Genomic DNA, 11161 nt, shown 5'->3' on the forward strand with positions numbered 1-11161 from the left:
CAATAAAGACTAATGCATTAAATATGTATTCATTATATTTATAGTTATTTAAGAAATGATTAAGATATTTTAATACTTAAGTAACAGCTTACAACAGGCCATAGTATGTTGTGATAAAGGCACAACATATAGCAGGGCAGATAATGTTAGCCTAGCACAGACTTTTGCACAGACTATTTCTTTTACATAAAGCTAATGAAAAGGCAAACAATAACAAAACTAACTTAACAATCGAGACAGAACTAGACAAGCAACTAACTGCTGGCGGCAGTGGTAGAAGAGCAACTCCTGTTTTCTGCTAGATTAAAATTGCTGTGTTTATCAATGAAGAAGGCTTTAAGAGAGCATAGACAACAACTTCAATTCCTTTTAGTAAAGGCTGTCTGATGGCAAAATAAAGCGGGAAAATATTCTAAATATATACAGTATATAGATACTTTTCGCCAACCAACTCTGTTTCATGGCAGTGTGTGTGCAGATGAACAGCTTTTTGTCCGTTGCACCAGCTATCAGTTTGTGTAATGTATCTCAAACTTGGAGTGATACTTGTTGTTCAAAGGAATTCTAATTATAGCTTTTGTATGTGGTTGTTATTATATCACTATTAAGAACCAGAACAAATCAGTTTGCTTGATTTGAGCAACCTTTTTATAATATGGTTTTGATATTTTAGTTATGCCACCTCATTGCTGGACTATCATACCTGATATTCAAGCTCATTTGAAGGTTTGGTGCAGTTCAGCTTTATTGCTTGCCATCCATTCTCCCTTTTTTCTCACCATGGATACTTCTGATGTTGCTTCAGATCTGCATCTTATCCCTACATTTCATTTACATATAGATAATATAGTATCTTATCCCTACATTTCATTTACATATAGATAATATAGTATAAGCTAACGATGATGAATATATTGTTACTTTTGTAATTAACTTTAAAAAGCTGTAAGGCCTAAAGGGAACTATGAATACAATTCTTAAAACTTTAAGCTCATGTATTAATAACAATACTCAAAACCCTATAATTTCTATGGTCCAGACGGCTTAAAGCTGCCTACACATAAAAGCCGGCAAAATCGCTTCTGCTGGGCCAATCCATTGAGAGCAGTGTCGCCCAACTAGGCGCTGCTTTACCCCTGGCATCATGCACCTCTCAGAATTGCCGAATTGCTCGCTTGTTTCTCAGCACAATTACATTTTTTTCACTCAAATTCTAAATCAAACACGACATCTTAAAGGCCCCTTTCAGTGTATTTTAACATATTTATGGTATTTCATATTTTCATGACAATTTTGAGTAACAAGTGAGAGATTCTGTGTTGTTCTAATAATTGTCTCATTTGTGGTCTAATAAACACTGACTTTATCAAATTGGAAGTTTCTAATATATTATAGAAGAGTTTAGACCAAAGATTGGCGACTAGACACAACTGTTTTAGAACATTGCAGTTTCAGCAGTCTACAAACCAGCTAATGGTGTTGCTGCGACTCAGCTGGTCAAGTCTCCAGAGGCTGGTTTTAAAACGTTAGAGACGTCTTCCGTTTTCAACAGAAGTCAGCTGGTCAAGTGAGCTTACAAACTATAGAAATAAAATGATCCATAATGCATTTATTTCGTTACAAACTGTCAGCTGGTGGAAATGGCAGTTTTAGACGGTGGCTCAACGAGCTGCAACCAGGGTTTGTGGTGGAGCGAGTTAGAGAGAGATTGAAGAGAGGGAGCTGCTATAAAGTTGAGAATCAGAACTACAATATATGAAATATATTTTGATAAATGTTATGAACATGCAAGATAAAAATATGTATAACAATTATTATTAATTAATTTTGTATTGATGGGGAGAAAAAATGTATTAATTTAGTATAAAAACAACCCAATTATAATGAAGAAATTAATTTCAAATAATGGCAAATATTTGTCTGCTTATATGCTAAAAACTTTCAGGGTTTGTAGCGTATGGTTTAAATTGTAGTCTTAAATTGAGCTAATGTTACCACATTTAAAAGAAAACACTGTTACACACAATCTGTCATGTTCAAGTCCCCATCCTGACCACGCCCATCCCCCACTCTGGCCATGCCTTTACCATGTGGCGAACATGAGGTGTGTTTAGGGTCCCCCCGTGTCCAGGCCCTCCCCTTACATTAGGTGAGTTTGACATGGTGTGAACTCAAATATCAACTGAACAGATAAGAGCACGCTGACATGCACAAGCATATACAGATATTTTGATGAATGTTATGAATATTTATTATAATTATTAATTTTTGCTAATGAGGAAAAATGTATCCATTTAGTATGTACACTTGTCATTGGCTTAATTTTGAGGAAAAAAACTAACTAATAATAAATTAAAAAATAATTATTTTTATTTCAAGTTAAGCCAAAAGCATTTGTCTGCTTATATGCTGAAAGATTTATGGGTTCGTTTGGTTTCGATTGCGGTCTCAAATTGAGCTACTGACGCCGTTTAAAAGAAAATACTGTTACACACGTATGTCATGTTCAAGTCCCCATCCCGACCACGCCCATCCCCCACTCCGGCCATGTGGCAAGTGTGTGTGCCGGAGTCCCCATGGTGTCCAGCCCTCCCCTCACGTAAGCTGTGAACTCTGCGCCAGATCTTCACTGCATGGACGAGAGCAGGCTGGAGTCATGGATCAGGGAGATGGTGAGTCTAAAATTGATTTTACTGCCATTTAAACCGTTTACAATTCTGTTTAAAATAGATTTGTACTGTTATCACATGTAAAGCAACTCTTATAGATTAATTTGAAAGTAAAATGTTAGAAGGCTAACTTATATCTTGTCAGCCAAATAAGTTAATGCTAGCTAGTTTAATGGCAGCTAACATTACAGTTTATAAACCAACACCATCTTAGTTTACAGTAAATTGTGCCGTCGTCGTGTCAAATGGAAACCTTAGTTTAGGACAGTAGCAGGTGTTGTTGTCAGGACCAGGTCAGCCATTTAGTAACGTGCACATGCCGTGACCTGTCGCCATTTTGCAACTTTTACCATACGTGTGTATGTGTGGGGTGGGGGGGGTTAAACAAAAGTATAAATCAAGAGAGATGGCTGCAGTAATGTTAAATGCACTGATACTGAGCTGAAATGAAGTGTGCTGCAACATGTGTCTTGTAGTCAGAATCAGATAGTGCTGTGTGTGTGGGGGTGGGGGGGGGGGGGTGTTGAGTGAGAGGGAGTGGTGACTACAGAAGGAGAGGTGGCTGGGGAACTATTTTCTCCAGAGAGATAAATATATTGTACTTTTCCCATATAAAAAAACATCCTATCAGGTTTTCTGGACTAATATTTGAAAGTTTTGTGGTGTTATTTGGTTTATAAGCTTGTATTGTAATCTGCACATTTATTTATTACACATTGAGCATTAGTATGGCTTAAGAAAGATGTATAATGTTGAAAGCCCCTTTAGACTCAAAGTTTTCATTATTTCATCAGACCCAATTGAAAATATAAATTTTTGTTCATATTAATTTAGCGAAAATATGGACATACAGTGTTATACTACCTCTCTGATGGTGCATGTGACACGTACTGCCTAATCTACTGTTAATAAACTGGAGAAATGCAGCTAAAATGTGTGACTAATATGATATATGATATGACTTGCAGGAAGAAGATTTGACAACCATTCATGGTCACTGTGACAGCCCTTTCAATTCTTCAGGTCAGTAAAGTGATAATTAGGACAACTCGTAATATGAATTTGACTTAATGATCTCTTTTTGGTTATTTTGCTGCTACACATTAAATGTCTGCTATAGAATGTTTGTTTGGAAATATTGTCATGGAAATCAGTGTTGGTTTGGTGCATGAGACTCAGAAAGTTGATGTGTTGCATGGCAAAGGCTCGATTTGTACGAGTATTCCACCTGCATTTTTGTTGATAAATCCAACTTTCTGAGTCTCATGCGGGGTTATCTCTGCCATTATAGAGCTTAGGGGCAGCGCCAAAGCGTATAAACATAAAAACAATTTGGACATCATCTGGACTGCAAACATAGACTGTATAGAAGCCGATGAACAGGAGGGGCTCCTGCTTGTTGTCTTCTGGACACGTGCTGTATGATGGACACAAACAGTGTCACAACCACACACACCATGCATGTTGCACACGCAGCCCCAGGTACAGCCCACACATTAGATAGTGTGTGGTGGAAAAAAAGAGAGGTGAAAAAGATAGGGACTTGTGTTTGTCTGTGAGTATAAAGTTAATAATCATTTGCATAATAGATGTGAATGTAGAATTTTAGTCTGTGTACAGTATATCTGTTGGTAATTGCTATAACTCCTCAAGACCAAAGCCAAGTTCCCGTGTCCTGCTTGCTACCTGCTGGTTTAAAGTGAAACGGTTAGCCAGCCCGGCACAGAGCTAGCGACAACTTTAGCTAAGGTTCACTCACCAACCGTGGGCTGACCTTTAAGGTGGACAAGCTATTCTCATTTTAGTGACAAGCTCCTCCAAGTTTTGCTTCTAATGATCTTTCCCTAGCTGCAACCAACAACAACTCGGCTAAGCTTTTTGCAAAAATAACTGTTTAATGACATCACCAATATGCAAATGAATGTGTGACGTCATTGCACCTAAGCGCTCTGAAATCTCAGGAAAACCCTGTCATGCACTGTCACACATCAAACAATGCAATGTATGAAACATCCTCAACATTCTATGGCTGCCATCTTATAGTTTACCAAATGAGATTACCCTGATGCTCTATAACGTTTCAATTTGATCTATTTAAGTTCTGTTGTAAACATTTATCTCCTGTCATATCTTTACTAATGACTATAACCCCATTAACACTCTCTGACAGTGCCTTAAAGAAATAGATACTTGGATGTCACAGAACTTCCTCCAGCTTAACAAAAATAAAACTGAGATGGTAGTTTTTGGAAATGAGGAGGAAAGATGCAAACTTTCTACCTTGCTTTAAAGGAAGGGCTTAATAGCAAAGAAAGTGGTAAAAAAAAACAACCTTGGTATCCTTAAATTTTAGCAGTCACATTAAAACAGTCATAAAATCATTATACCTTCATTTTAAAAATATCAATAAACTAAAAGAATATATTTCAAAGGAGGATCTTGAAAAAATCATACATACTTTCATTTCTAGTGGGATTGATTATTGCAATGTGCTGGACTCCCTAAAAAGACTTTAAAACCTCTCCAAATGGTACAGAATAGTGCAGCCAGGATCCTTACTAAAACAAAAAGAACAGATCATATTACGCCAGTCTTAAAGTCCTTACACTGGCTCCCAATTTAATACAGAATTGATTCTAAGGCTCTTCTGTTAGTTTTTAAGACACTAAAGGGGATGGGACCTTCCATGGGAACTACCTGCATGACATATTCCAACAACATTCTCAACCAAGACACCTTAGATTAAAACATAAGCAACTACTACTGAAACCTACTGTCACAACAAAACAGGGGAAGCAGCTTTTAACCACTATGGTGTCGATCTTTGGACCAGCTTCCAGAGAACATAAAAAAATCTGAACTTGGAAATTGAGATCGTCACTCATAGAAAACATTCTCAAAACCGTGATCTGAATGTAATAACACTAATTCACAAATGTGTAGATTTATTTTACCATAGATACAATGACAGTAGCAAATTTGTAATGCAACATTTACTGATTTTTATATATTATTATTATTTATATTAAATAATGATGGGTAAATGTTGCATTACAAGTTTGCAGCTATCATTGTATCTATGGTAAAATAAATCTACACATTTGTGAAATTCTTTGTGTGAATATTTTTCAATAGGTGGACCATTTTCTCTCACGTTTTGCACCATATTTACCTTCATAGTTATAAATTACTGCGGCAAGGCAGAAATATTAGCTATTTGTTTAAATGTTGTTTTCCTGTGTATGTATTTTTAAAGTGGAAAATGTAAACAGTCCAACAGCTACCTGTAATGACTGCCTATAACTGCACCCTCAATAATAATGTGATCATCAGCTACAAGTTTATGAGAAAAGTTCAGCAGCATCATAATTCAATTAAATTTTATTTATAGTATCAAATCATAACAAGAGTTATCTCGAGACACTTTACAGATTAGATCTAGACCACACTCTATAATTTACAAAGCCCCAACAATTCCCGAAAAGAGCAAGCAGTTCGACAGTGGCGAGGAAAAACTCCCTCTTAGGAAGAAACCTCGAACAGCACCATAAGAAGAGCTTTAGCTAGTAACATTAGCATTATGTTTTATTATACTTAGCAACTGTAATCATTCAGTCACAGCATTCTTGCCATAGGCCCTCATACATGTTATCGGTTCATTATGGCTGCTGCTTAAACTCACGCCGTAAGTTAACTAGCCTGCAACACAAATCAAACATAGCTTACCTTTCTGTCATGCCAATGTAAACTTCCTACTTTTTAAGCAAACACACCTAGCAATCCCTTCTCTCTCTGCATCATGTTTTTATTGAACAACATGGCATCATAACTGGCTTAAGTGGGCCATTGCAGGATGATCCAGTATTTAGCCTGAGTCGTAGGTTTCATATTTTTTCCAAGTAAGGTTTTGCTTTGTGTAAGTCATTGTATTATAGATTTTGTTTTATAAAATCACAGAGTTGTACATAATCTCAAGTAATAATAAGCCTACATGAATCCCACCATAATATGTCACATTTTCATCATTAGGTTAATCTGGAAAAAAATGTTTGTTAGGCTTTATCCATCATCATCATCAGTGTCAAAGATTACAGCTTTTAAAAGGTCACCAAAAGGTTGAGTAGAGTCAGTCAGTTTAGCAGGTTATACTAGGTACGTTAGATGTGGTGTATAGTAATACTAATATGGAATGTAGTGGGAGAGGAATTCTAAAATCAATTAGTTTTAACAGAAAAATTATCAATAAGTAAATGGCATACATTTAGTTTATCTAACAACAATAATTGTTTTTTTTTTTGTATTTGATCCCCAGGAAATGGACCAGAGCTCTTCTGACTCTACAGTGATCCTTGAACTAAGTTCCGTCCCTGAAAAGGAGGACATAAGTGTTCCTGAACTCAAGCGAGCAGAAAGTGTATTTGTAAGTTCACATACAATCCAATGCACAACTTGGTCTGACAATAACAGTAGTGGGGAAATTGTCTTGGTTTTAACCTGTTAAGTCCGACGGACCTGGTACCGGTTCCACAGCACTAAGTGGTCGCAGCTATTGTAAATTTGCGCTTGTTTAAAACTCTAGGTTAATCACAGCCTCATTGAACTTTAAGACCCAACATCTTAAACTCTAGACCAATACTTTTCTGAGCCATTTTCAGAAAATATACAAATTTGGCTGACTACCACTGTATGGGATTTGGCCTACTCCTCCGGTACTTAAATTTGGTCTTTAATGATATGGCATTTTTCTGTAATCAATAGTATTAAAGGAGAACTCCTGGCAATTTTTACATTAATCTTGCTATACCTACTGTATGTGAGTACCGTCGATAGCAACAAAATATGAGCCGATTCGGTGCTAGCAGCACGGAGCTAATACAGCTAACGCCCAGAGCTCCCACTCAGCTAAAACGGCAGTTTTGGGGGCATAAGATAAAGAGTGCCTTTGTGCCTCTTAACAGACACAAAATGCAATTAAAACATCTGTACAACATGAACAGGGCCCTTACATGACAACAAGATGCGTTAAGCAACTTAGCCATTGTTTAAATTCACCTATCCTCTTAGCTGCTAGCTAGCGTCTGGGATGAGTGAGTGTGTTCAGCCAGGAATATTATTAATATAATTATTTGGTAATAATCATCACACAGCAGTTCTGTGTGTATTTGTAGCATATATATCCATTTTTGTGTGCGTTGGTGAGTAGGAGTCTTGCCAGTGTTGATTGTTGTGGTTTCCTTAGCCGGGCTAGCAGGCCCGTCCGGCGTCCCTGCTTCTGCTTCCTTCCTGCCCTCCTGGCTTACCGTGGCCGACAACAATCCAACGAGCGCCCGCTGGTCTGGTGGATGTCCTCCAGAAGACCATTCAAGCCTTCGCTGCAAAAATTTTTATTTCCCACCTCAGAAATGTAGTAGTAGTACTGTAAATGTACTGTAGTGATTATGACCATATTAGTGACTATGTAACTACATGGAAACGGACCAAATTATGTTTGCCTTGTACAGTAAAATAGTGTTACAGACGGCTAGCTGTAGTCTCGTGCTAAAGTCCCGTTTGAATTCAGTTGTAGCAGGAAAAGGTAAACAGTGTGCAGGTTGGAGGAGCGTCGTGTGTGAAGAGTGAAGAGCGGAGGTGTTCACAAAGGAAGAAGCTTGGAGTAATGTAACTATGGAGCTAGAGCTAGCCTTCAGTAAGGCTATTACTGTACAAGAAACAGGCATCATTTGGCCCGTTTCCATGTAGTAACATAGTCATTAATATGGTCATAACCACTACAGTGCTCAATTACCTATTTTTGAGGGGGAAATAAAATAAAAATTTTCACAGCAAAGGCTTGAATGGTCTTCTGGAAGACCTCCACCAGACCAGCGGGCGCCACTGGATTGTTGTCGGCCACGGTAAGCCAGGAGGGCAGGCAGGAAGCAGAAGCTGGAACGCCGGCCGGGCCTGCTAGCCCGGCTAAGGAAACCACAACAATCAACACAGACAAGACTTCTACTCACCAACGCTAGATGGATCACACACAAAATGGATATAAATGCTACAAATACACAGGGAACTGCTTTGTGATGATTATTACAGAGGCTGGGCTGAACACAAATGCATCTAGTTGTCATGTCCGGGCCCTGTTCATGTTGTACAGACATTTTAATTGCATTTTGTGTCTGTTAAGAGACACAAAGGCACTCTCACACACTTTATCTTATGCCCCCAAAACTGCCGTTTTAGCTCAGTGGGAGCTCTGGGCATTAGCTGCAGCAGCTCTGTGTTGCTAGCACTGATTTGGCTCGTTTTTTTATTTTTCGTCAGTACTCACATAGGTATAGCAATCAAGATTAACGTAAAAATTGGTTTTGGACAATGATTTACAAAGCCATAAAAGTAATTGTGAATTTGCATGTGAGCTTAACTAAAAGGGATCTGGTCAGCTATGTACAAATGTCTCATGTTATTTAAGTAGTCCTATGTGATATAAAGCTGATTTTGTCAGTAAGTAAATGAAACTGGTACTTACTTGCAGCCAGATCAAGGCTAAAAAGGAAGTGCAGTACCAACCAGGTGGTTGGTAGAGCATTGCTTGGTTTTTGCTAAGTAGTTGTTAGGGACTTATGGGGCTGAAAAATTAATCAAAAATATTATCAAAATCACAATATGGCCAAGTGCAATATGTAGATTGAAGAAACAGAGATACCCTGGCCTACAAATCATGTTTTTCAGATATAGGAAAAAAGACCCCAACAAAATATTACATCATCATGAATTTTAAATTTAAGTAAAAATGTATATTGTGACAAAAAGAAAAGCATTTATTTTTTTTTTTTCTCTCCGTGATAGAGACGAAGCGTATTTAAGTCCCGCCCCCACCAGGGGGGGAAACAGCTCTCTGCCCTCCGTTTACTTGTATTGTGTCAAGGTTTTCTCCTCTTTATTCCGTCTGCTAGCAAACAACAGAAACATGAGTAATCAGCAGGAAGAATGGGAAGACTGGAATCCTGACACTAAACTAAAGTTATGTCCAACATTACCTGTGTTAGCTTACCTTACAGACTGTAGTTAGTCTAAAACTGACATTTGGATATTTGACTTGTTAATAAAATGCTTGCTGCAAACGTAACATTGGGCATATTGTTAGCTTAGTGTCAGAATCCCACAGTCTAACCATTCTCTCTGCTGATTCCTCACGTATATATCCACTTTTGTCATCATAAAAGCTCAGTTTTTCGGTTCCACAACTTATGAAAACTTAGGTTCTGGGTTCTATACATTGTTGGTAATAAATATCACCACACAGCAGCTTTTAGGACTGTTTCGGTTTGCCAGCAGACAAAATTGAAGATGAGGCACCTTCATCCAATACAAGTCGATGTAGAGCGGAAAGATGTTTTCCTCTCTGGTGGGAGTAAGACGCGATGTGCTGTGTCTCTATTGTGCAGCCCTAGGTGGTTATGAGGTAACATCTAGCAACCATCTAGTTGCCATGTAGTCCCCTTGTAACAACCACACTTTTACAGTTTTTTTTCAGTCTAAATTACTTATTATTATTATTATTATTAGCACGACAATAGAAACCACCTAGTTACTACTGTCCAGACACCCATCATTTTAGATTTTTAATCTTTAAACTCTGCAAGCAATTTTACATTGATTGGCCTTACTTCTTTGTCTAAGGTTCATCAAAAATGGCGAGAAAGAAGTGGAGCACAGAGGAGGTCCAGGCTGTGGAGAGCAATCTCATGGACAACATCAACTCTGGCAGGGTTCCTGGCAAAGCCCAGTGTGAAGCATCTATCAAGGGATCCTCAGAGGTGCTTAGGGGAAGGAGCTGGAAGGCAGTTAAGTTCTATGTGAAGAACCGCATTGACACTTTAAAGCGTCTAGAAAATAACTAATGGAAATCTAAATTGTAATCACTGAACATAATTCCTTTTTGCCATCTAAGTTCTTCTACAATCCCACAACTAGGTACAGCGCTAACTTCAATTCAGCTCATATCTGAGCATGCAAAGACATTTTATTAAGATTGTTATAGCTCTTTTGTTTTCAAATTTAATATGTCAACATGCTCTGACTATTATTTCATTGAGTGATGTAATTTAAATTTTTATCCTAAAGAACATTGTGGTAGTGGGTCATGGGTGGTTCGAGAAATGGAGTTAGAGAGAGACACAGGTTGTAGAGAGAGTGAAAGGTTTTTAGAGAGAGACAGGTTTGCAGGGGAGAGAGAGACAGGTATGTATGTAGAGATAGACAGGTATGTAGGAAATGAGAGAGACAGGTATGTAGGTAGAGAGAGACAGGTATGTAGAGAGAGACAGGTATGTAGAAAGGAGAGAGACAGGTATGTAGAGAGAGACCGGTATGTAGATTAAATAGTGAGACAGGTATGTAGATTAGAGAGTGAGACAGGTATGTATATTAGAGAGAGAGACTATGTAGGGAGAGATAGATGGGTGTGTAGAAAGAGAAAGTGTTCCTGAACATTTTTTAAAATAAGA

General features: G+C 37.9%; 1 long non-coding RNA gene across 1 annotated transcript; it reads left to right on the forward strand.

Annotated features, from left to right (window-relative positions):
* The first annotated feature begins 2635 nt into the window (after positions 1–2635).
* Positions 2636–10870, forward strand: LOC114572120 (uncharacterized). Its single transcript, XR_003694732.1, has 4 exons — positions 2636–2672; positions 3638–3692; positions 6982–7089; positions 10335–10870. It is a non-coding gene; the product is annotated as an uncharacterized LOC114572120 (long non-coding RNA).
* Positions 10871–11161: the final 291 nt, after the last annotated feature.

This window comes from Perca flavescens, chromosome 17, assembly GCF_004354835.1.
Source record: "Perca flavescens isolate YP-PL-M2 chromosome 17, PFLA_1.0, whole genome shotgun sequence".
In the NCBI taxonomy this organism is placed as follows: Eukaryota; Metazoa; Chordata; class Actinopteri; order Perciformes; family Percidae; genus Perca; species Perca flavescens.